Raw genomic sequence first — 25,323 nt, 5'->3', positions numbered from 1 at the left:
GCAACACAGCCAAAAATAAATAAATAAAATTAATAAATTTTTAAATAAATAAAAAGAAAAGAGGATGCCAGTACACATGAGCCATGTGAAGTCTCCATACCTGTCTGTTTACTCCATTCTGCCATCTTCTATCTTCCTCACTCCTGACCTCATCTCATTTTCCACCTCTCTCCCTAAATGGCTTTTCTGGTTTAGCCATACTGTCCATTTCTCTTCCTTTGGATCTTGACGTCCACCAACTCTGATCCCATTAGTTCAATTTTTTTTTTTATTATCCAGACCCCAGAAACCCCTGGACTTACTGAAGGGAGTCAACAACCCTGATCTGGCAGGGCTGTATTAAACTGGAATCATTTTACTGATTCAAAGACTCATAAAAGAGAATCAAAACAGTAACCAAGAAATTCAGTTTCTAGCCTCACTGATTTCTTTGGTAACCCTTCTAGCTTGATCTACATTTTCTTCATCTCTTAAAGGAGGCAGTGAAACTTGAATTCTGGCTTCAGTATTGTATGAGTTTATAAGTTGGAGGAGATCAGACAGGGAAAGAGAGAGGCTTTTCTGAATTAATGATGTCTCCTGTCAAATCCATCATGAAGAAATTCACTCCCTGGAGGAGAAGTATTCAGCTAAGCAAATGCTATGTAAACATGAGAAATGGCACTGATCTTCTTAATGTCACGAACCATAAACTAACTTATAAAAAATGAAAAATGAATTATCTTAGTCCATTGGGAGCCATTTCTCTTGTGATTTTTTTTTTTCTTTTTCTTCCTCTGAATGGAGTATCCCAGACTGGAATATTCTGGAGAACTTTTGAAGAAGCTGTTTCTGCCATTAGAAGAATGCATGAAGTGCAACATTGTTCTGGACTCTCAATCCCATTTGATGCCTACTTCTCCAAGCCTCAGACTTTCTCTGGATTATCTTTCATTGTTTATCCATCTTCTATATCTCAAAGTAAGAGACGGCACTCTTTTTGTCTGAAAGAAATCTGGCCTCTTAACCCTGGATCCCACACAGTCATTAAGTAGCCATCCTCCAATTGCTTCCTTTTAATTGACTCCTCTTGAATCCTCCCCCCCAACATTGTAAGAAACCCCAGACAATCTCTTCAGCTTACAGTAGAAGAACTCCCTCCTTTGTTCATTTACAAACACCTATAAAAAATCAGCCTCGTTCTTCTGCAGCAGAGACCTCCTGCCCCTGCATTGCATCTGACTCCGTTCATCTTTTCCCTGGATTCAGCACAGCCTCTGGCCCATGACCCAGCCTGTAGACCTGCTCCCGTGCATCTCTTCTCCCTTCTCCGCAGCACGGCCAGTGTGAGATGTAGCTGCCTTGGATCTCTCCCTGCAGAAGAGCCCCAGTGTTTCCTCATCATCTCCAAAAGCCCACACTTCTTGGCCTCCATCATACTATTGGACACTACCTAGTTGATTCTCCCATTGAATGCATGTGCGCCTCTGTGAATTCACACCTGCCTTTGCTACTTCAGGGAGAAAACGTCTAAGGAAGCTTCGTTAGCACCCCTCACGTAGCTTAATTAATGATGAGCACCTTTAGCTCACCTTTCACCAGCCTCTCTCCTCATGAAAAGGGAATGTCCAGAGCATCCTCAGGAGAGAACAGCGGACTCCAACAGACCTTTCTAGCCAGCCTTTCTCCACCTCCAACCACATACCAAAAGTGTCATTCCAAGGCTTGGCAATGGGATCATTATTTTTAATTCCTTCTCATTCTTTACTTAATGTTTAATCTCTCCATAACCCCTCTCTTTAATGTCAATCATACTAGAAATAGTGATAATAGTAAAAACTACTATTCATATTTGTATTGCACATTTTGTATCACATTCATACACTGGACATTCTAAATTAAACTTTTCATTTGAGATAATAGTAGATTCACATGCAGTTATAAGAAATGATTCAGCGAGATCTCATGTATCAATACTTTTACCTCCGTACCTCCAGAGATTTACAATTTTGAAATGGTATTACAATACCAGGATATTAACACTGATACAGAACATTTCCATCACCACGAGGATCCCTCCTTTTGCCCTGTTATAGTCACACCCACATTCCACCCATCGCCTCCTTGATCCCTGGCCCACTAATCTGTTCTCTAATTCTAAAATGTCATTTCAAGAATCTTGTATGAATGGAATCATACAGTGCATAAATCATACAGTACATAAAGTACATAACCTTTGAAATTGGCTTTTTTTTTTCTTTTTTACTCTACACAATTCGCTATAGATTCATCCAAGTTGTTGTATTTATCAGTAGTTCTTTTTATTGCTGACTAGTGTACTTCGGCATGCATGTACCACAGTTTGTATAATCATTCACCTATTGAAGGACATCTGAGTTATTTTCAGTTTTTAGCTATTAAAAATGAAGCTGCTATGAACATTCACAAGTTTTGTGTGAACTTAAATTTTCATTTCTCTGAGAGAAATGCCTAGTGAACAATTGCTGGGTCCTATGATAGTTGCATGTTTAATTTTTTAAGGAACCACCAAACTCTTTTTCAGAGCAGTAACACCATGTTACATTCCCCCTAGCAATGTATGACTTATCCAGTTTCTCTATATCCTCACCAGCATTTGGTGTTATCAGGTGCTTAAGGGCACATTCAGCTTAAGAGGTACTGGAAGTTCTAGCCACAGCAATAAGTCAAGAAGAAGAAATAAAAGGCACACAAATTGGAAACGAAAAATTAAAACTCTATATTTGCATATGACATGATTTTCTATGTAGAAAATCCCAAGGAATCTAAAAATCGAAAAAATTCTAGAACTAATAAGTGATTTCAGCAAGGTCACAGGATACAGGATCAACAATAAAAGAAAATTATATATACTAACAATGAAAATGTGGTAACCGGACTGTAAATACTATATCATTTACAATTCGTCCAAAGGAAATAGAATATTTAAGTATGTACTTAAAACAATACAGGATCTGTATGCTGAAAATCATAAATTGTTGATTAAAGAAATCAAAGAAGACCCAAGTAAATGTTGGAACAGTCAACTTAATAAAAATGCCGATTTTCCAAAAATTGATCTATAAGTTTAATACAATTCCTATAAAAATTCCAGCAAGGTTTTTGTAGACATAGATAAACTTACTCTAAAATTTACATGTAAAGGCATAAGCCCTGGAATAGTTAAAGCAATCTTGAACAAGACCAATAAAGTGGAGGAATCACTCTTTTCAATTGTCAGGCTTACTGTAGAGCTACAATAATCAAGGCAGTACAGTATTAGTGACATAGATCAATGAAACAGAACAGAGAACCCAGAAATAGACTCACACAAATAGAATCGACTGATTTTTGACAAAGGTCTGAAAACAAGTTAATGAAAGAGGGATAGGTTTTCAATAAATAAATGGTGCTGAAACAATTGGACATCCATAGGCAATAAACAAATGAATGAATGAATGAATGAATGAATGAATGAAAGTTGATCTAATCTAGCTTAAGGCACTGAGCTCCTTAAAGACAGAAATAATTTCTGATTAATCTCTGGGACCTAGCACAGTGCCTGGGACATGCAAACACTCTGTGGATAGTGAATAAATGAATGATTTGTGAATGAGTATGTAAAGTAGCACATAAGTGGCCCAGATATGCATCTGAGGCTCTCTCGAGGAAGAAACATCTGCACTGAAATTTCAGAGCTGCATGGGATTTGTCTTGAGATGAACTCTAAGAGAGGAAATCTGTTCAGTGGAAAGAACACTGACCTCAGATAACTTTGGAGAAAGCTCAGATCTGAGTTTGAGCCCCAGCTTAGCAAGGTACTTAGCAAGGTTCTTCACTTTGGAACAGTGACTTACTAGACCTCAAAATCTTCATCTATGAAGCGTGAAAGAAAACATTTACCTGAAAGGTTATACAAGGATTCATGTTCATATGAGGCACTAACAGAGCGCCCAGATGAAATAGAGAATCAAAAAAAGGATCTCTTATTCGTTCAATGATCTTAAAAATTGTTAAACCAGGATCTGTCTTTATAAAACAAATGTGAATTATTGAAAAAATTAGTAGTAAGTTGAAGTAGTTTTATATTTGGTTTTATCTAAGCAGTTTTTCTGCTCTTACTCAAAAATGCCCCCAGTAAAAATTCTCAATTCACAGCCAGAGTCATGTCCATTATCACTTGGATTTCTCTAAAATAATTCCTACTTGAGGAATCTCAGCCAATAGCCAGTAACATGTGGATGAATGATACTCTTCACTTCTCCCAGGCCACCTCGGTTTCGAACTATTTAAATGGAAGTATCTCCTTTCTAAATAAGTTTTGCTAGCTGGCTGCTTGAGAGTAAACTATCTTTAAGAAAAGTTTTCAGCTGTCAGCTCCGGGAGAGCTGGAGATGAAGCAAGGTCTCAACACTGCTGCTATTTTGGTTTCATTTGAAATCTTTTCTTCTGAGCTTTGATTTAAAGTCTGTGCCCTAGACAGAATACTACTCCAGAGAGGGGATGAAATGAAAGAGGAAGAAGGGAAAATTCAGAGAAGATCTCAAAGCAAGATGCTCAATATTACAGCCTCACCATGCCTGAACTTGACTTTTTGGAGTGGACATTGGCCTCCAAGGTTGTAGACCCAAAGCAGCAGATGGTAGAGGAAAGGTCATCTGACTGAGAATTAGGACTCCTGCATGAGCCTCGCCAGCAACCTTTTCTTCTAGGGAGTCTCAGACTTCTACCCATAAAAGACATGGCTGCACAAAGGAAGCCCTAAAATTGCTTCAAAATCTATATTTCTCTGACATTTTAACTACCGTGAAATCATCTCTGTCTTTCCTTCTAGCCATGTGGTCAGTCACCAACTCTCCAGTGCTGAGTGAAGTCACATATAGTTTCAAAGAAAACCTGGTAAATCCTAATGTTCAGAGATGAAAGGAAGAAAATGAGCCTTGAATTCCTTTGTCATTAAAATTCCTTCCTAGACGACTGAGTTCCTGTGGATCTGAATGAATTATCTAAGAATCAGTGTTAACGCTTAATTGGAAGACAGAGGAAACCACAAAGAGTCTGACAAGAGAGGGCAAACGAAATAGAAATGTCTCTAGGCATCGAAAAGTTTGACAGGCAAGAATAGTTTGTGATTCGAAAGGCAGCACTTGGAGAGCATGAGTCAGCAGGAGATAACTAAAAAAAGTTAAATAATTAAGCTTACATAATAGCTATCTGCTTGACTATCTAGATGTGGATTTAATTAACATTTTTAACCTCTCTTTGTCAGTAACTATATATTATTCAACTTAAAAGTGGAGAAGTTTCATTATTCCCAAAAATCATTCATCTACAGAGTGTCTGGGAATTTATTTCCAAATTTAGCAAAGAAGCTACTGTCCTTCCAACTCCTTTCCGTCCCCTCCCTTACACACAAAAACCTTACAGTTAGTTTTCTGAGAGAAGAAGAAATTGAGGACATGGCTGCTCCTTTCATCATTTTCAGTATGTAAATTGGAATGTAAATGATATCAGGAACTGAATTCATGGGCAGATTTACTGGATGGGGGCCCTTTCCTGTACAGTGTGGGAGGTGGAGTTTGCAAAGTTTAAGCAGATCTAGTCTCCTTGAGGCAGGAGATAGACGGGCCCCAGGCTGAACAGTTTCTGACCTGTGGACAGAAACTCCATAATAGCAGAAACTCCATAAAAGCAGGATGATGGAGGAGGCTGGACCCTTCCCAGATAAGAGATAAAAGACCACCTAGTCCTCATTCTCGAAGTCAAGGAGACCTCCCTGACAACACATGTGCAGAAAGGCTCCTTGGAGGTCAAAAAGGGAGGGGGCGCCACCCCACACTAAGTGACGTCAACCACCCATAGGCCTCTTCGCTAGAATCCATCTTGGCTAAGAGATGTGCAACGCACACATGGGAGGACCCTGAGATGTACCAAATACGGACTCAGAACCAGGCAAAGCAAGATGATTGGTCCAAGGAAACCTGGAACAAATGCCCCATAAAAGTGATTCCAACTACCACGAGGGCACGACTCTCTCTCTGAGCCCACCCGTGTTTCTATCCACACACACTGTAAGCTTTTTCCTCCTAATAAACCCTTTACTTGCTTTACTACTTTCCACCTCTATGTGGAAATTCATTTCTACACAGCTGACGGGCCAGGGTCTTGGCACTGGCCCCTGGTCCCTGAGGGTCTAGTGGCCGGGATTCAGCACTCTCACTACCGCTGCCCGACCTCAGTCTCTGGCCGGAACCGAAATCCTGCTTCAAGCCGCTGCAGGCCAAGGCCGCCCGAGATCATCCCCACCTTTGAGGGTCTCCCAGCAATGGATAAGGCAGATCAATAAATAAGTGCCATTGGTGGTAAAGGAAGTAAAAGGTACGCCAAGGAGGACAGGAAATTTTCCCAGGTTGGGGCCGAGCTGTCAGGGGGGAAGGTAGGGAGGAGACATTGGGGCTGATGCTGGAAGCTCGGCCTCTTTGCACCGGTGCTGAACTAAATCTCAGAGACAGAGTTTTGGGTGAAGTAGAAAAGAAGAGCTTTATTGCCTTGCCAGGCAAAGGGGGACACAGTGGGTTCATGCCCCTCAAAACTGTGTGTCCCATCCCCGGAGGTTTGGTTCGGAATTTTATAGCAATGGTTCAAGGGCAGGGTTGCTGAAAAGGATTAGGTTGTGGACAGGGCCTGCATTCCTTTACTGTGGTCTCAGGTAGCGAGCTTCTCTGGCTCCTTTATTCTGGCCTCAGGTGGGCTGCTCTGGAATGAGGAATGCTAACATCTTCTATTTGTTGGAGGTTTTAGTTCTGTAAAGAGCTCAAACATACTGTTCTGTGTATCCTTTGAGGCGGAACCAGGACCCTGCCCCAAGGCTGCAAAATTATTTCTGGGCTACTTCTCCCTCGTCTCTGCATCCCCTCTCTTCCCTGATTAGCAATTGTTTGAAAGGCTTCCAGGCCCCGGAGCACCACAGGGTCCTGCTCTGTTTCAGGGTTGGGTTTTGAGGACTCTGCAGAAAGGGAACCCTGCAGCATAACAGAAGTATAAATCTACACTACTCCAAAGCTAACTCCAAATCCTGCCCCCGGTATATAATTTTAATTTACAAACTACTTTAGAAAAGGTGGCTATGGGCAAAAAAATTGTCAGGGAGCAAATAAAATATAAACCTAAATTATAATAAAGTAAGATTGAAAGTTCTAAAAGCCATCTGCATGAAGTGGGACCAGGTGCTCAGGATATTAACCCTGACTTGGATCTTGAGGGATGGATAGAATTTTAAAGTGAGATAAAGTAGAGTTTGGAGGGAGATGCTAAAAGTTTAGTTTTCCTTGGGCCAGAGTGTGGGAAGAGATAAGCTAAGCCTGAGGGCAGAAGACCTTGAATTCTAAGCCAAAGAAGTGAATTTTACTTGCTGAATTTTTACAATGCTACGTCAAGCACGTACCAAGTAAATCAGTATACCCAAATACGCAGATGTGTTTTTATTTTCCTTATCTTATTCCAAGGAGCCCATAATATGACCTTCAGATCTAATGCTATCTGTTTAGGTAGGCAGACATACTTCCTAGCTTCTGCTTATGCTTTTTCTCAGCATGATTGCTAATACTGACCCCTTTTCCTCTCAGAATTGTCCTGGGTTGAATGATAAATTACTTGGACATCCAACTCACATGCTACAATTACCCTTTCCTCAACTGGAAGCTGTAACCATGCTCCCTTAGGTCTTTGGCCAGTAGAAATTTGCAACTCTGTGTTCTCCCTTTGCTTTCTTCCAGGTTAGACTGGTTTGTCTTGAGGCCAGCCCCGCTCCCTTCTCTCCTTCAGGTTTGATGTCTGACAGGCTTTACTCTTTGGGCTTTAGCCCCAGTTGCTCTGGAAAAGGCTCCACTGATAGCCAAAGCTTACTCAGTGGGACCTCAGTCCTAGTTGTGCATTAGTATTAACTGTCCCAACTGTCAGACCAAACACTAGCCAGGCTAACTGCACACAAGGAAATTTTTCTATGAAGAAATTGATTTTTGATGGTTTTTATAAAACATTCATCCAATCAACCTAGTTGAATTCATTTTTATCTTACAGCTTTGTTTTTGGTTTTTCTTTTCATTTCAGATGAGGTCGTGATAGTCTTTACAATGCATAGGCCCTCTAAAAATCTCCGTTCAACTCTGTCCTACCTCATCCTCAGCACTCTTGATCTTGTGGGTCTACAGTGGGATCTGGGTTGGTCCTGATGGTCAATACTAAATGGGTAAAGGAAACAAAGTTATCACTAAGGCCAAAGGAATACTAGGTCCCCCTGGGAAGAGTTGGCTCTTGGAAGGCATTATTAAACTTGAGCAAGGCCAGGAGAGGTGAGGTTTGATCGACTTGTAAGTAAGGGCTGATGTTTCAACTGGGGAATAGAATGAAAGCACCACCTGCTTTGGGAATCAGGATTTCTCTAGAAAAGGATCCCATATCCTACATTGGTCATGCCATCTCTACTCCTGCAGGGCCTGGATAGAGCCTTGATCCTTAGCCTGTCCTTTCCTGTCTATGAGTCAATACTTGACACTTTTCTCTTCTGTGGATTTTCCTAGGGAATGCGGCCCTGCCACCATAAATACTCAGTATTGTCACCACCATTTGTCCCCTTTGACTTTGGTTTTAACTCACCCAGCATCTCTTCTTTACCAAGGAAGATGAGGAGAGGAGATATTGTCATTAACCATGTGACAATAATTTTAGTCTCTATACTAGACCCTTTACATCCCTAACAATATTTAATTCTCATAACAACCTCTAGAAGGTGAGATAAGAGACAGATAAGAGATAAGATAGATAAATCTCTTATCTCAATAAGAGATAGCAATGATCTCTTATTTTAGATGAGAAAACCAAGGCTCCAAGTGTTTTTAAGAAATTGCTCAAAGAACAAGTAAGTATTAGCAAGAGTGGGACTCAAATGGCGGCTCTTTCTAATATAACACGCTGACGCCTAGTGCTGCCTCTGGAAGGGGCCACTGGAAACAAAGAAGTTAAATCATACTTGATTCCTGCCCTCCCAGGAGATGACAGTTCAGTGGGGCAGGCAAACACACATAAATCCACCTGAACTGGAGCAGGGTACCAGGAGAACAGACTGCATAACCTTTCAGAATTCAAATCAAACATCCCATCCCCTGAGAACCACTCGACGAAGATTCTAATCAAAAGACTATTATGGGGTTTCCCTGGTGGCGCAGTGGTTGGGAGTCCGCCTGCCGATTCAGGGGACACGGGTTCGTGCCCTGGTCAGGGAAGATTCCACATGCCGCAGAGCAGCTGGGCCCCTGAGCCATGGCTGCAGAGCCTGCACGTCCGGAGCCTGTGCTCCGCAACGGGAGAGGCCACAACAGTGAGAGGCCCGCGTACCACACACACACAAAAAAGACTATTATGTGTCTTATATTAAAGTGCCCTATACTCTAATCAGACCACACATTTTAGCATTTTAATGTTCTAGAAGAAAATGGTATTAAACATAATATTTCTAGAAGAAAATTGGTATTAAACATAATATTAACATGCTAAGTTTTCATTCACTCTATATTTATTCCAAGAATAATCCTTGAGTGTTTATTAAGGTCTTGTCTCCTCCCTAAGTGTCAAGAGTATAAACGCAAATGCAATGTGAGTCTTGACCTCCAGGGTCTTAGAGTTGGTTCAATGACTTTGTAAGAGCACATTGCACAGTTCTAACCAGCTGTAATCCTGTTTCTGGAGACTGTACATTTCTGAACTAGCTCACAGCAATTCCCACTTTGCCAGGCACGTGGAGGGTGCACGGAGAATTCTGGCCAATTGGGAATAATGCTCCGCTGCTAGGTTAATTCAGTGGCCATGCGGGAAGGAGGAAAAGGGAGATCACCCTGTTGTCTGGAACATAACCACCCAAAGGACTTTTTTTCTTTTTTTTTTGGTATGTATTTGGGTATGAAATTGTTAACCAAAGAATAGAATGATGAATTTCATCTGCTCTAGCCAGGCTCTCCCTGAATGAAGCATCATCCCTCACAACCCTCTAGCTGCTTCCCTAGGGATTTTCCTGGCTTATGTGTTGGAGTGTAACATAATTTTGCAGCTTTCCCAGCTTTTCCATCTCAGTATATACTCATATATATGTATGTCGGCATATATATACATACATATATATCCATGAACACCAGTGAGAAGAAGACAAAAAGGAATCCTACAATTTTTAAAGGAAAAATGTCAGCTCGTATTTCCCTTTGTCCTGAGGAACACAAGTCTGGGTGAAGTGAATTTGCTGTCAGTCTGGAAGCAGGGAAATCGGTGCCTGGTGGGTTGTCCCATGCGGTGGCCCTCTGCCGAGGGAGACGCAGGGACAAAGCCATCTTCTTGACCCCCTTGGCTGCGGGGGGAGAGGTGCCAGGCCAGGAGGATCCCTAGACCCAGCTGTAGGTGGCACATCACAGGACTGGCTTTGGCCACAGTTTCACAGTCTTGGTAGTGGCGTCTCCAGGGGAAGCCAGGCTTGTGCTGGGACAATCCAGGAGGGATCATCCCATACCTCACCGTGCACTCTGCTTCTACACTGAACCATGAGCTTCCTGGAATGGGACACCCCTCTTCAGGAGAATATCTGCCAGAAAGCAAGGCAACAGGTCTTCTCCAGAAAGTAAGAGAAACTATAAAGCCCAAGGAGATGATATTCTCTGAAACAGTGGAGAAGACAGCTGGTCCACAGCAGCCTTTCTTTTCTGTACTGGCTGCTGGAGCTGGTGCCGTGGACGGTGACACATAAAGATAAGTTTTCCTATCAAACTTTTCAAAAGTTTTTCACCAGTGTCCCTCTACCACAAAGGTTGCTAGAAGCATTTCAGAAAAAGGCAATCTCAGTAAGATTTTTGAAACAGAAGGGCGCCAGGTACCCACACAGGGTAAGGAACTTACAGGTGGATATACCTGCACTTGAATCCCAGTTTTGCTACCAAGCAACAAGCTGCTTTATATCTGTGAGCCTCGCTGTCTTCATCTATGGAATGGAAGTGACAATAATCTTACAGCCTTGCTCTGAGATAATGCCCTTGCTTCCGACTATTAAAAAGCTAATAAAAGTGCTGGCCACCAATTTGAATATTGTCTTTTCCACTCCAGTCTCCTTTTCTCCCAACTCTGCCCTCTTGCCAGAGGCTCATGTGATTCTGAGGGTGACCTTCAATCAGAGGAGGGCATTGGGACTTTAGGTTACCGAGCACAGTCAAGACAAGTTGTTTTTGAGGTTTCAGTTTCTAAAATTGGGTAGAAAGAGACTCACCTTGGGGCCAATACAGTAGCCTCATTTTTGGTTTCCTTTTTGGTAAGCTCTTTGAGGGCGTAGGTAGCGTTTATCTTATTTACTGTTCCATTCCCAGCACACCCCCAGTGCAGACTGACACTCAATAAATGATGGTTGATTAATATATGTATTTTTGGGGGAACCTCAAAGAAAGTGAAAGTGTGACTTCTTGTACCAATAAGCTTGTTATTGAATCCACTTTATGTAAGACCCATGTTTCTTCAAGCTTTCTTTCTTTTTTTTTTAAATTAAAGTATAGTTGATTTACAATGTCTTGTTAGTTTCAGGTGCATAGCAAGGTGATTCAGTTATACATATAAGGCTCTCTTTCTATAGTCAATATTTTCTCAAGAAGAGTTTATTTTTACTTAGTTGAAGTTTCCACCCTACCCCTTCTTTTAAGTGAAGTTATTGAAAAAACAAACAAAACACAAAGCAATGACAAAACCCTAAGTGGGAAGGGTGTTAACTAAGAATGTAGGTTCTCTTACTTGTTCTGGATTCAAGTCCTGACTCAACTAGTAAGTAGTTGGGTGACTTTGGGCAGGTTGATTCACTTCTCTGAGCTTTGGTTTCCTCCTCTATAAAATGGAAATAACAAAAGAAGGAAATAATATAAATAATATAAAATGGTACCAACCATCTGGAGGGCAGTTAAGGATCACGGCGTGAAAGTTACTATCAAGCTCTCCAAACAGTGTATGGTGGGTGGCTAATGCTCTCCAAACTGTTACTGTGAGCGCATCTCCTGAACATAGAAGACAAGCCACCTCAGTCCCCATGTGGTGGGAAGACGATGGGCCTTTGTCAGTCATGGAACCCTGGATCAGGACCTGCCAGGCTGCTTGCTTCTGGTGGGCAAAGGCAGGGCACAGGCAGGGCACGTGGTAGATGCTGCTTGTTGCAGTGATGTCCTTGGAGATCTTCAAAGTTAGCATGTCTGCACTGGAACCCACAATCTTTCAGAGTCCCTATCTTGGTCAGTGACATCATCATCCAGTGGGTCACCCATGTCAGAAGTCGGGGACCCTTCCTGGCCTCCTCCCTCACACTCTGAGCCACGTCATCATCAAGTTCTGTCGAATTGCCCTTCTTACAACGTCTAGAACCCAGCACCAGCTCTGAAGTCCCTCTGCCTGGAAGGCTTCATAATCCATCATGTTTTTGGCTAGTCCATCTCTAGAACTATGATCGGGTACCGTTAGAAAGCCAATCCTTCCCACACACAGCCCTGGAAAGAGTCATTCTAACCAACCAATACGATAATGCCCCACTCTTGCTCCAAATCCTTCCTTGACCTCTACCAGGTCCAGGAGAAAAGGTCACGTCCCGTATCCCAGTGTGTGAGCCTCCTGTGCTCACAAACCCGCCAGACTTTCTCCTACCACACCCTCCTCCCAGCCTTTGTTCCAGCCACCAGAGGACACCGGTGCTTGTCACTGACTGGAACGCCCATCCTCTTTGGTCTTCCTAATAAAGTCCCCTTCCTTTATGAAAGCTCGTTGGACTGTCACCTGCCCTGAGACCCTGACCGCCTCTCTCTCACCTTTGGTGTTGAGGAATACCTCCCTGTGCTCCCATAGCTCCCTGAGCTGCAGCACTTATCACACAGCATGGTGACTGTGGATGGACTTTCAGTCTCCCCGGTTACACTGTGAATTACACAGTAATTGCCAGGATGAGGCTTTGTTCATCTGGATCCATAGCACCCAGGACAGGGCTTCGGGCAAAGCAAATAATCATAAAATGCCTAATAAATGAATGAAAATCATTACTGAATTAATCAAGTGTAAAGGTAAGGTTCTTTCCTCACAAAAAAATCAACACGAAGCAACTAGAGGACATATAGGAAACAGTCTGCCTAGGATGCTATCGACCTAGGGAGCCCCGGGCGTGGCTCCCTTACCCCCTACAGGTCCTGGCACAAGTGTCTTCTTCTTAGTGAGGTGGCCACTGATCGCTGAGTTTCAATCCCCCTCACCCTGCCCCCCCGCATTCCCTTTCCTGCTGTGCTTTTCTCTAAAGCCCTATCATCTTGGAACATAGTACGTATTGAGTCTTTGCTTTCTTTCTCTCTTTTTACTAGGCTGTAAGCCTTACAGAGGCAGGGATTTTGCTTACTTTGCTTTAGGACAGTGTCTGACACACCGTAGGTGCTCAGTGCCTGTTATATTGAAAATGAATGAACAAATGTAAGGCATTCACTACTTGTGCTGCGACTGACAGGTTTGTTAGAAAAGGGAGTGATCACTTTAGCCTAAGTCTGATGACTCCTTTGAAGGTCAAGGTCCCTTAAACTGATTTTAATGGATTCCATTTATCAAAAAAGAATAAAGAATATCCTTTTTGATGATCTTATCTACTCATTATTAGTTTCAGAATAAACTGATGGAATGGTCAAATGCTGTTAATATAAAATTAAAATATTAAACTAGTAATAATAACAAAGAGAATCAATTACATAGCTAACTCTTGTGCAGCTTTTACTACGCGCTAGGCTCTGTCTCAAGCATATGACATATATTAACTCACTTAATCATCGCATTAACCCTGTGAGTCAGTATTATTATTTCCCCCCTTTAACAAATCAGAACACTGAGGTGTAGAGAGGTTAAGGAATTCACTCGAGGTTACAGAGCTTCAGTGGGGAGAATCCAGGGGTCATGGCAGAGCAGAGGAAATGCAACAGGCAGGGCAAGGGGCTTGGGTTCAAGTTCAGCCTCTTAGTAACTGAGTCACATAAGCAAGGAACTTCATCTTCTAAACTCCAGTAACCTCGACTGTAAGATGAGGAGGATCGGATCGTACACATTCACACAGTTGTTGAGAGGCTGACAATCATTATATATGAAAGTGCTATCAAAACATGAGCTACTGTTACTCACTGGGTAGCATTACAACAGTAATGCTTTTATCCCACTCAAGGTTAGGACACTATTATATTATAATTCTTACATGATTGCCTCCATCTCATTCCAGGAAACAAACGTTGATCTCATTGACCATTAATTCATACATTCTGGCCATGCGTTGTTTTCACTTGTTCCTCGTGTCCCAAAGCAGCCTCCAGGCTAAGCTGAGGTTAAAATCTTCTTCTGGGAGGTAGAGGTGGTCTTCTCAGATGGCAGCCAGGACAAATGCTACAAGGTCTCTTCATTTTAACAGCAAGGGAGCCTGGTTAGTTGGCTTCAAAGGTGGGAATTTAAAGACTTCTGCCACCTGTTGAAGATCTTCTTCCTGTGTTAAAGCAAGTTCTGCCTCGGTGCCTTTCCGCCTGTCTGTCCCTCTATTGGGAATGTTCTCTCCTTCTCTCTATGAAACAGTTAAATCTAACTGCTCATTGCTGCTTCCCCAGAGAAGCGTTCCCAGGCCTCCAGGACAGAGCAGGTACCCATGTTCGCTGTCATCCCAAGCATCTCCAGTGGCACTGCCACAGCCCTTAAGCAGTCGTCATTTGCATAAATAGTAAATGTCTGTCTTCTCCACTAGACTATAATTTGGATGAGGTTAGGGACCACCTCTGTCTTTTTCAATACTGGAACCCAGTGTCCGTTGTAACTATAACACCTTGCCAGTAAAAGGTGCTCGTTAAAATATTTTGAATGAAAGAAAGCACTCCTTGACCACTTTGGGGAAGCCCCAGGCTCTCTGAGCCTTGGTTTCCACGTCCATCAAAGAATCTCCCTGGGGGCTTCCCTGGTGGTGCAGTGGTTGAGAGTCCGCCTGTCGATGTAGGGGACACGGGTTCGTGCCCCGGTCTGGGAGGATCCGCGGAGCGGATTCGCGCCGCGGAGCAGCTGGGCCCGTGGGTCATGGCCGCTGAGCCTGCTCGTCCGGAGCCTGTGCTCTGCAGCGGGAGAGGCCACAACAGTGAGAGGCCCGCGTATCGAAAAAAAAAAAAAAAAAAGAATCTCCCTAGCCATCACATGATTGCTGTGCATATTGCAGCGAAAAACTTTGACACAAAAATATGAACATGCACCCAGGGACTGAGGTGCCACAGTTTCTATGGAAAGCATTTTAGGAGGTGAAAAATGCATTCCAAGGTTCAAACAAATAGACCTACACATCAGGCATTGAGTTATTTGGAGCGAAAGCAACCAGGAGGGAAAAAAGGACATATGTTGATTTGGAGGGCAGAAGGAATTCCAAGCTCTTCAGTATCTTTGGAATTCTTGGAGCCCTTTCAGTGCGAATCAGGTTACACTGGAGATATATTTGGATTTTGCCATCCACTAAGTGCTGTTTCACATGGGCCGTGGAGATGAATTCTAACTTACCGTAAATAGAATGAGGGGAGTTTTGATGCTAAATTATTTATTGCACATTGCATCTGGCCCTGAGCAATGATGTTTTTAGGTTCCACAAAGGTAGCTGTGTAGAGTCTATTGTCATTACATAAAGGAAACTCTGACGGTTTAGATTATAAGATATAAATTTTCTGTTCATCAGCCGGTGAAGAGCGCACAGGGTTGCTCTATTGTGTTCGTGCAGGAGGCTAGAAATAGAGTTCTGCATCTTCTCCCAAACACTCCGTCCACATTTGCCATAAAGATCCACTAATCAGTTTTTGTTTTCCATTCTGTAGAATGAAAAGCGGATCTCCTCTCCTCTGTCTAATGGATCCTGTATGGCTTCCCGGTGCCTGTGGCGAGAAAGCCAGGCCTAGAGGAATCTTCTAAACACAATACAGAATAAACCCCTCACAGAGCTTCACATTATAAAGAACAGATTGAGAAAGCCCTTCACATTCCTCCCTCTAACTGCAACAGGTCTGAGGTTGAGGGAGATTTCTTAATAGGGCAACACCTCATATACCTCTTTATAGATGCAGGTGTTTTTCTTTCTGGAGAGGTGCCTTTCATGCCCCGATTTCCCTTCCTCTTCTTGCTTCTACTTCCTTCAATCTTTTCCTAGTATCAGTTAATGATGGGTCATTCATTTAACAAACATGTATTAATCCCTATCATGGGTTAAACTAACTGTGTGTTCAGATAACCCACTGGCCTTCCTCCAGCTCAGCCTGGACACCTTGAACACCCTTCTCCTGAAAGCCCTCCCTCCAGTGCCCCTGCCCTTCAGATCTTAACTAAGATTTTACTGACTTGGGGACTCTTTCCAGATCTTCAATCTGGATTCCATCTCACTGGTGTCCCCATGCCCAACGTATACACGCCAGGCTCTCATCTTCCTCTGCCCAACTCCTCCCAGAGCTTCCTATGCTTTGGATACATCCAGTGATATGCGAGTAAAGTCTGTTCCCCACACGTAGCTACAAGCTCCCTGTGAGCAAGTTCTAGGTATGTTCTGCTCATTATTATATGTAGTTCATCATCATATTGATCGTATTTGTTGAATGACTGACCTGCTTACAAATAATCACAAAATTGACAGTGGCTTCCACGGTCAAAGTTATTTCTCACTCACCATGGAGTCATGCAACCCTTTTCAGCAGCCTTTCTCGGAGTGGCTGTCCTCCAGGGGCCCTCTCTGGGGGCTGGGCTGTGTCCATCTTGAGACTCTGCCATCTTCTGGCCTCAGCTGACTGGCAGCATGTCGAGAAGACACCTCTGTCTGCAAGGGTCGCATGTCATTCTCATCCACTGTCCTTTGGCCAGAATTAGTCGCACAACTCACCAAGTGCAAGGGCAGCTGGGGAATGGAGGGGGGCCCCCTTGTTATTAGTGGGTGCTGCCAGTCTCTGCCAGAGGCACTTAAAAGGGTGATGAGGATTCTGATAGGCAAAGACATCGAGGGCTAAGCAAATAGCATGAGCAAGGGCTCAAGGAGGGAAAAAATGAAATAATAATTTAAAAAACCCTAATGATTTGAGAGGAACTGCAATAAATGTAGAGATACCTTATAAAGGTATCTACTGACTCAAGGACAATAGGCTGGAGAAAGGAATAGACGGGTCATCGAGTGGACAGATAAATGGATGGGCGGACTTGCGCCTAAGGCTGAGGAGCTCAGACATTATTCTGTAGAGAGATGCAAAGTTAACCTGGACCCTGGTCCTCTCAGCATCCTGTACCCCTCCCCGCACACCATCATGAAGCATCCACCATAGGAACTGCCGAAAGGCAAGAGCCCTAAGCGAAGGGGTGAGAGGCCAGATGCCCTCTGAGACCCTGTCCCTCCAGAGACGCTCTTTGGAAGCCTCTTCACTTTGCTTTCACTCATTTGTGAGTTAGCCTCTCATGTCATTAATCTGCTGCCTCCAGCCTGACATGGGGACAGATAAGTGAAGGGAAATACGGGCGCGCTCCACTCGCAGAGAATGGCTTCTGAAAACATGTGCCCGGGCTAACAGGATGGAATTTAAATTCTGAGAGCACGTTAGAGCTCCTCTGGACCCCTGCTTATGGAAGTAATGAGGTCACTGAAATCCTGGCAGTGGGGCGGGGGGATTGGCCCTGCCACCCGTGTGGTAAGAGTAGAACCAGAACCCTGGTCTCTCCCAGCTGAAATGTATGTAAGGGAATCAGACCTAACCACGAGAGAATGAGCGAGTATGTGGGAAGATGCTGAGTGCTACGGGCAAAAGGGAAAGTTGAAAAGATGAAGGAGGACCAGAAATGCCAGGATGCTGACAAAGTATACAAGGTGAGGTGCAATTTGAAATAGGAGAGTCAGAAGAGGCCTCAGTAACAAGGTGCCATTGAGCACAGCTTGAAGGGGGTAAGAGGTTGAGTCGTGTAAACATCAAGGGAAGAGGGTACTGGAGCCAATGGGAGGGCTTGAAAATGAGGTGTGATGTGCAGAATACATTTCAAAAGGATCACCCTGGCTGCTATGTTGAGAATAAATCATGGGAGATAAGAGTAGATGCGGGGAGACCATTAGGAGGTTATTGCAGTGACCCAGGCAAGAATGATGCACTAAAAACGATTAATAACCAAAGCTACAACGTTCCAGGAAAATGCTCGTAGGTTGTAAGTCATCCATATAAAACTGTGAAGTGTAGATATTAAGAACCCCTCATTCTACTTTTCAGATGAGAAAATAGAATTCAGAGAAATTTAGACCTTCCCCAATGTCACATATTTAATTCATGGCAGAGCCACGTTTCAAATCCTAACTCTAATTATTGGGCACCTACTGTATACGGCAGACTAGAAGACATGGAGGAGTCCTTGCTCTCAGGAGATACAGGCTGGCAGCAGATGAGAAGGGAGGGGCCACGTGTGCAAAACGACAAATGACAAGAGGGGAGAGGGGCATCCATCCTTCTGTGCCGGAAGCACGTGCTCTCCCTGCAGAAATTTCCCTGGACGCCCCCAACAAATATGCTTCTCGGGGAGGAACCCATTAGGTCTTGGGGGTAATTTTCTAAAGGTAAGGAGTAAGATATGAAAAGTCAGAAGAAAATAAAAAATAGAAATGGGAAAACACACCAGGCAGACTCCAGAGGGTAGAGGAAAAGATGGAAAGGAAGATCAGGGTTCTGATTCTAGCTTGTTTCTCTACTTGAAACAGTTTCCTCTCTCCTCCCTTTTCCTTTCACCTGTCTTAATCAAAGAGGGGCTCATACGTCGTTGTGCCTTCTCTCTTTCCAATAAGTAAAGGTGGTGAAAAGCTGACAAGCTGTGCAGATCCCTGGCCTTGCCTCTGCTAGAGCCTGCATTGTGCTAGGGCCGAAGCCGCAGTTCCAGGCTCCTGTCTCAGCTGGCTTTGGACTCCAGTTGGCCAAAGAGTGTCTTGGATGAGAAATGGGAATGCTCGAGGAAGGGAAGAGCTGGGGTGTTTACCCTTTCTTTCTTCACTGCAGCCTTTCCAGCCCTGCTGGAGACCTGGCCTCTGGCCTTGGGCAGCATCGCCTCATCTCCCTGCCATCCAGTTTGGGATGGTACTGGCTTCCCTTCTTGTGCTAATCTCTGGGTTGTTTTGCTCTATTTGTTATTGATTCGGCTTCTCCAATCTTCCTTCTCCATTGTAGCTAATTCCCTGGATTAAATTCCTCCTGTTTTAAGCACTGAAAGTAACTTCTGTTTCTCTTGAATGACACCCAGGCATACTTTCAAACGACAGACAGCCATGCAATCCCAAGTGTGCCACCTTAAAAACAGTGCAGGACCGGATTCAGATTTTGAAGTACCTGCCTTAAGGATGAATTCCACTGCATATTGATAACGTAATAGTAAAAATTCCCTTTGAATACAAGTCAAAGTGTTTACAGTCAGAAAGGTAATTTTGAAAGAATAATCATCAGTGTCTTTAAAAAGTTTTTATAATGAATTAAGACGCATTATCATCCACAACTTTTCTAAAAGATTCATCAATATTTAATAGTCTTCTCAAAACCACATTAGGATTAACATTACAAAGAAAACAGTCTTCTGTTCCAAGGAAAAACGTATCTCTGTGATGTGGTGGTTTTATCTGATACCTCCTTAGCATAGTACAGTAGAGGGGAGTATATTTACACTAACAACAGATTCTTTTTCTGCATTTCTGCCCCTTGCTACTTTTACAAACTAAGCGTCATTTTACCAGCAGAAAGACACAGTACATAAAACTTTGCAGCCGCAGGATATGTTCCCTAATATTTGGCTAATCTTTGGGTGATCTCAGGAGAAGGTAGTGGAAGAATTTTAATAGTTAGCAGGGGGTATATGAACTTCTCTTTTTATTACCTGGGTCAGCTAACACTTTGCAAGATGTCACGGCACAAGAATCTAAATATTACATCCAGAATCTCTTCACTGCTCTATTCAGAACCAATCTGTGTCTGGTTCCTAAGTGCTAAGCTTGAATAGATATGCTCTTAATAATTAATCCTTTCCTTAAAGGGCTTTGATTTTTCAGATTCAGATTCCCCTGAGTATATATTTGGCATCTCTAAGCCAGTTGTGCCAAAACAGAATTGTAACGTTGGAGGCTGTACTCGATTCCAGGCCCCGTGAGATTCCAGTGGAAGAGGCTCAGATGTGCTGTCTTAACCCTTGAAGAGAAGCTTGGCAGCAGTCATCTCCCAAAAAGAGGCACATTTAGCCTGAATTAAAACACCCCTGCCTGCTGGTCCCCATGTGTGCTGTCCTGTGCCTCTGTGCTTTTGTTTGTGCTGTTGCCTTCCTCACTTTACCCCATTACTCCGTACATGCTCTTTTCTAAGATGCATCCATTGCCTCCTCCAGGAAGCCCTCCTTGATTTTACACACACACACACACACACACACACACACACACACACACACACACACACACCCTGCCTCAGGCTGGCTCAGGCCACCCCCCAGCTTCTTCTGCACATAATTCCAAGGTGATCTCTTTATGGGTCTGCAGCTACCTGCAGACTCCAAACTGCTGCAGAGCATGAACTGTCTCTGGATGTGAGCATGCAGCCTCAACAGCTGCTCAGTTCCTATTCCTCGAACACAGCTGAACTGAGCTGAGCAGAGCGGCTGATCGTTTATGAAGTCTAGATCATGCCTCTGGCAAAACTGCAAAAGGCAGCAGTTCCTCCAGTACGGTGCTCCATGACTATTTCAGGGCACAGTGGAACATTCATCTCTTTTCTGTAAAATTGCCTGTGTGCCGATGCTGCTTGCATTCTTCTTTTTCATTTTGGCTTTCTTCCTGAGAGAATTACACAACCGCCTGTTCTCCTCCCTGTACTGTACCTCCAGCTCTGAAACCCTATGAATAAAGAAAGACAGCCAGGACTCCAGTATCCTGTTACAAATTCAATACACGCATACCTTTCCCGTGAGCCCTGCAGACTTGCATTTTCTCGAGAATGGCAAAGCCAAACAGGCCTTTCCTCTTCCCAACTGAAAAAGACAGGTCTCAGAGACCTGAAAGGGCTTTATGAGGTCGGTCAGGCTTGCCCCGTGCTTAACGGAAACGTAATGGATAACATGCAGCCAGGTCTGGGCTAGAAAAGGCTCCACCATTCGCTCCCTGTTGGTGACACAGGCCATTTGCTTCCTGCGACCCCAGGCCAGCTATTAAACTTCATTGCAGCTCAGCCACTTCGTTTCTAAAATAAGGTCAGTACCATCTATTGCACAGTGCTTGGGGAGGATTAATAAGATAATGTTACATAGAGTCTGGCACCTAATGTTCAAAAAGGGGTAGAAATAATAATAATAATAAAAATAAAATTTCTATTCCAAGTTGTTATAGGTCAAATTATATCTACCCACCCCACCCCCGCCCCAGTCATATGTTGAAGGCCTAAACCCAGAATGTGACCTTATTTGGGGGGCCTTTACAGAGGTAATCAAATTAAATGAGGTCACTAAAGTGGGCCCTAATCCAGTATAAGTAGAGTCCTTATAAAGAGGGGAAATTTGGACACAGTCATGGACACAAGGAGAACTCCATGTAAAGATGAAGGCAGAGACTGGGGTGATGCTTCTTAAGCCAATGATGCCAAGAGGCCAGAGCAAACCACCAGAAGCCAGGAGGGAGCATGGAACAGATTCTCCCTCAAGGCCTCAGAAGGAACCAACCCTGCTGACCCCTTGATCTTGGACTTCCCGCCTCTAGAACCATGAGGTGATGAATTTCCATTGTTCAAGCACCCAGTCTGTGGTAGTTTACCGGTGCCGAAGCTGAGAGCAGAGAGGTTAGACCACTGCCTGGAACGCCAGCACGGCAGGGGAAGCAGAGCCAGGACGACGCTGCAGTCCTGTGCAGTGTCTTTCTGCAATGAAAGGGCTCGTTCCTGTCCCCGGGAAAGGTGTTGGCTGCCACAGTCTCTAGCCACACCCCTCACATGCACCTCCTCCAGCCCACCCTCCCGAGCCCTTTCCTCTGCACGCTCAGGACACGTCACCTCCGTTTCCTAGTAACCTTTGGCACGTTCTCATCTCCTACCTTGCGCTTCAGTTAGGACTATATCCTTCCCAGGAGAGATTCTCATTTAAATGATCTAGGGTGGGGCTCACAAAATTACATTTTTTTTTTTTTTTTGCGGTACGCGGGTCTCTCACTGCTGTGGCCTCTCCCGTTGCGGAGCACAGGCTCCGGACGCGCAGCCTCAGCGGCCATGGCTCACGGGCCCAGCTGCTCCGCGGCATGTGGGATCCTCCCGGATCGGGGCACGAACCCGTGTCCCCCGCATCGGCAGGCGGACTCTCAAGCACTGCGCCACCAGGGAAGCCCCATCACCTATTTTTAAAAGCTCAGACTCGTTCTGTGACCCATCATGGCCTTTGCCATCTTCACTAGCAAACAAGCTAACCCTTTTCCGTCTTCCTGCTAGGCATGTGCTGACATATGGGGAGGGCTCTTTCTCCTGCAGCGGGCTGTCTCCTGCCTCAGGGCTTTTGCTCCTGTTTGTTCCTTCTGCCTGGACTGTGTCCTGCCCCGCGGTCCAACTTGGACCACTTTTTCAACACTTAGTTCAGGAATCTCCTTCCCTGAACCCTCCTCCCCACCTTAAAACTCTCCATCCCCACATGACACCCGCAGGGGCCTGGGGCCTCAGGGCTCCCGTTAGCACTCCTGGTTTGCTTTGCCAGACCCTGCTTGTGACCATGTCTTACATTCTCTCACCCACCCTCCACAGCTCTCTGCGGCCCTGAGGACACTGACTGTCTTATTCATGTCTGCATGGCCAGCACTTAGCCCAGCATCTGGTACACATTAGATGCCCCACAAATATTTGTTGAATGAATGAGTAAATTGCATTCATTGATACTTACGAGTGCTTTACAGTTTACAAAATGTTTCAGATGGCAAATGGTATGAATAAAAGCGTGAGAAAGTGCATGCGGATCTAGTGGCCCTTCCAGTGAGGGTTCCTGCCAGCCCTGACTCAGTGTTACATGAGTTACCCTTCTCCAAAGTCTGCAATGGAAATACGGCTGTTAGTGGAGGGTGTTGGTTTTGAACTTGGGCGACGGAGGGTAAGTTCACACATGCTGGGGCAGAGAGGGCCAGGCTTCAGCCCACTGCAGTGTGACTGACACCATGACCCCGCCCCCTGCTATTCCCTACTCCAAGCAAAAATCCTGACTTCTGCCATTTACAGAGAAAGATCAGCGTGATTAGCAGATATGCCTCTGGCCATGCAGAGGGACGGGTGTTTCCATCTGTGAGCACAGGCTCCACTCCCAGATCAGTCACATCCTGAGCACAAAAGGCTGTTTCTTTCCAGTTTGTTCAACCCGAGCACTCAGGGAGTTTCAGTGTCCACCTTGAGTGTCAAGCCCCTCGCCAAGACCTCTAGTGAAGCCGTATGGAAGAGGTGAGGGACAGGGAATTAGGGTCACACAGAAGGAGAACGGGCTTTGAGGCAGCTCCTGGGCAGGACCTCCTGCCCGGGGCCCCAGAGATACTCTTGGACTGATAGACAGTGGGCCCAGCCCCAGACCTGTCCATTGCCCACCCTCTCCAGCTCCTGAAATATACCCCGTATGGCCCCCTCCCTTCAAGCCCATGTGGTGACGGCATTAAAAGAGACTACTGTCACCCACATTCTTCCCCTGGAATTGTTCCAGGACATCCCCAGTCTGCTTCACTCTTGCTCGTATTCTGCTTTCTTTCCAGGTCTCACAACTCGCTTTCGGCTCCAGTTCTTCATCACCTTGCATGGATCAACAACTCGATTCCAGATTAGCCTTCTCAGCTTCAGCAGCCACCATCCCACCCTCTGCCCCCTGCAGCCTTGCCTCCCTCCTGTTCCTCCAACAGACCCAAGGGCACCCATGTCCACCAGGCTCTGCCTTGTGGCTTCATGTGCTGAAACCACGGTAAGGGGCCACCCAAGCTCCACTGAACCCTGGCCTTGTCTTTTCTAGTTTATCACAGCCCAATGAGGCCTCAGTCCAGCAGGGAGATGGGTCTGTCTCTGAAGTTGTCGTCAGCCCAAGAGGTGGCATCAAGTCCAGGCCCACTGCCTAGCTCCAGTCAAAGCTGAGTTGCAACCTTGTCTATGAAATTGGGTGGCTCCCACTGAGTCCCTCTTTTGTCTCTTAGAAAAACTGATCACTAAGAAGCTCACAGCCAGAGATGGAATCCACCCTTCGCAAAGGAGTTAAGCCTTCGTGTGTCTGGATCACTTACTGACTTTACCCTGGTCTCATTTTACTTGGTTTGCCTTACTCTGTTCTTTTTTGCTTCTCTCTAATTTCGAAATTCTCAAATCCTTAAGAAGGAGGGTTAAAAATGGGCAAATCAATTAAACAAAATGATTAAACTCAATAAAATAGAGATTAGCCATAACATGATCATTCTCTATGTTCTCTAGGAGGTCTCTGAGATGAGAATTAGTTGGGGGACCTTGAAATGAATCAGATAACCAGACACTTAAATGTATCCTCTTTCCGTTCCATATAATAGTGATTAACAAGTACAAATTAATTTCAAAAAAACAACAGAAAGCTGGGACACACAACTCAACTCCGTGCTAGAGAATCAATGATTCCATTACAGAGAAAAGCCACACAGCAGATTGGGCCCAGTAGGATCCCACTGGTGCCAGCGTAATGGATCAACATAGATGGCTAAATGTCCTGTTTGCCACAGTGATAGCTACATATATTCCAGACAGAGTCACCAGACTATTAAAATGTGGTACAGGTAGCCTAGAATTTGATTCAATTTTTTCTCGCTATCTTCAGATAATCCCCCATGTTAACTTAACCTACCAAAGAAGTAAATGGTGCAAATGTAAGGAAAAGAGACAGTTTTTTCAATCACTGTCAACAAGAACTTTGGGTTCTGCCAGCCTGTCTTCATCACCATGCCATGGGGATTTCACAAGCTCTGAGCCAGAGAAGCTCCACTTCTTCCCCGCCATGCCAGTTTAGGCGAGTCTTTAAATGTCAGTGTCCTCATGTTGACATGGGGAAAATAATAGCCACATTGCTGGGATGCTTGTGAGGTAAGTGAGACAAAACCTACAGTTTCCAATACACAGTAGAAGCTTAATAGTGGCTTATTGTCATCCCAGCCTCTGTGTCTTTGCCTGTACGGCTAGCTCTTCTAGAATGTGTTCATGTCTATTCTCTGTCTATCTAAATCCCATCTATCTTTCAAGACCAGATTAAGGC

This window comes from Hyperoodon ampullatus (assembly GCF_949752795.1).
Source record: "Hyperoodon ampullatus genome assembly, chromosome: 15".
NCBI classification, from domain to species: Eukaryota; Metazoa; Chordata; class Mammalia; order Artiodactyla; family Ziphiidae; genus Hyperoodon; species Hyperoodon ampullatus.
The sequence above is the reverse complement of the archived record's forward strand: the minus strand, read 5'-3'. Positions refer to the sequence as shown.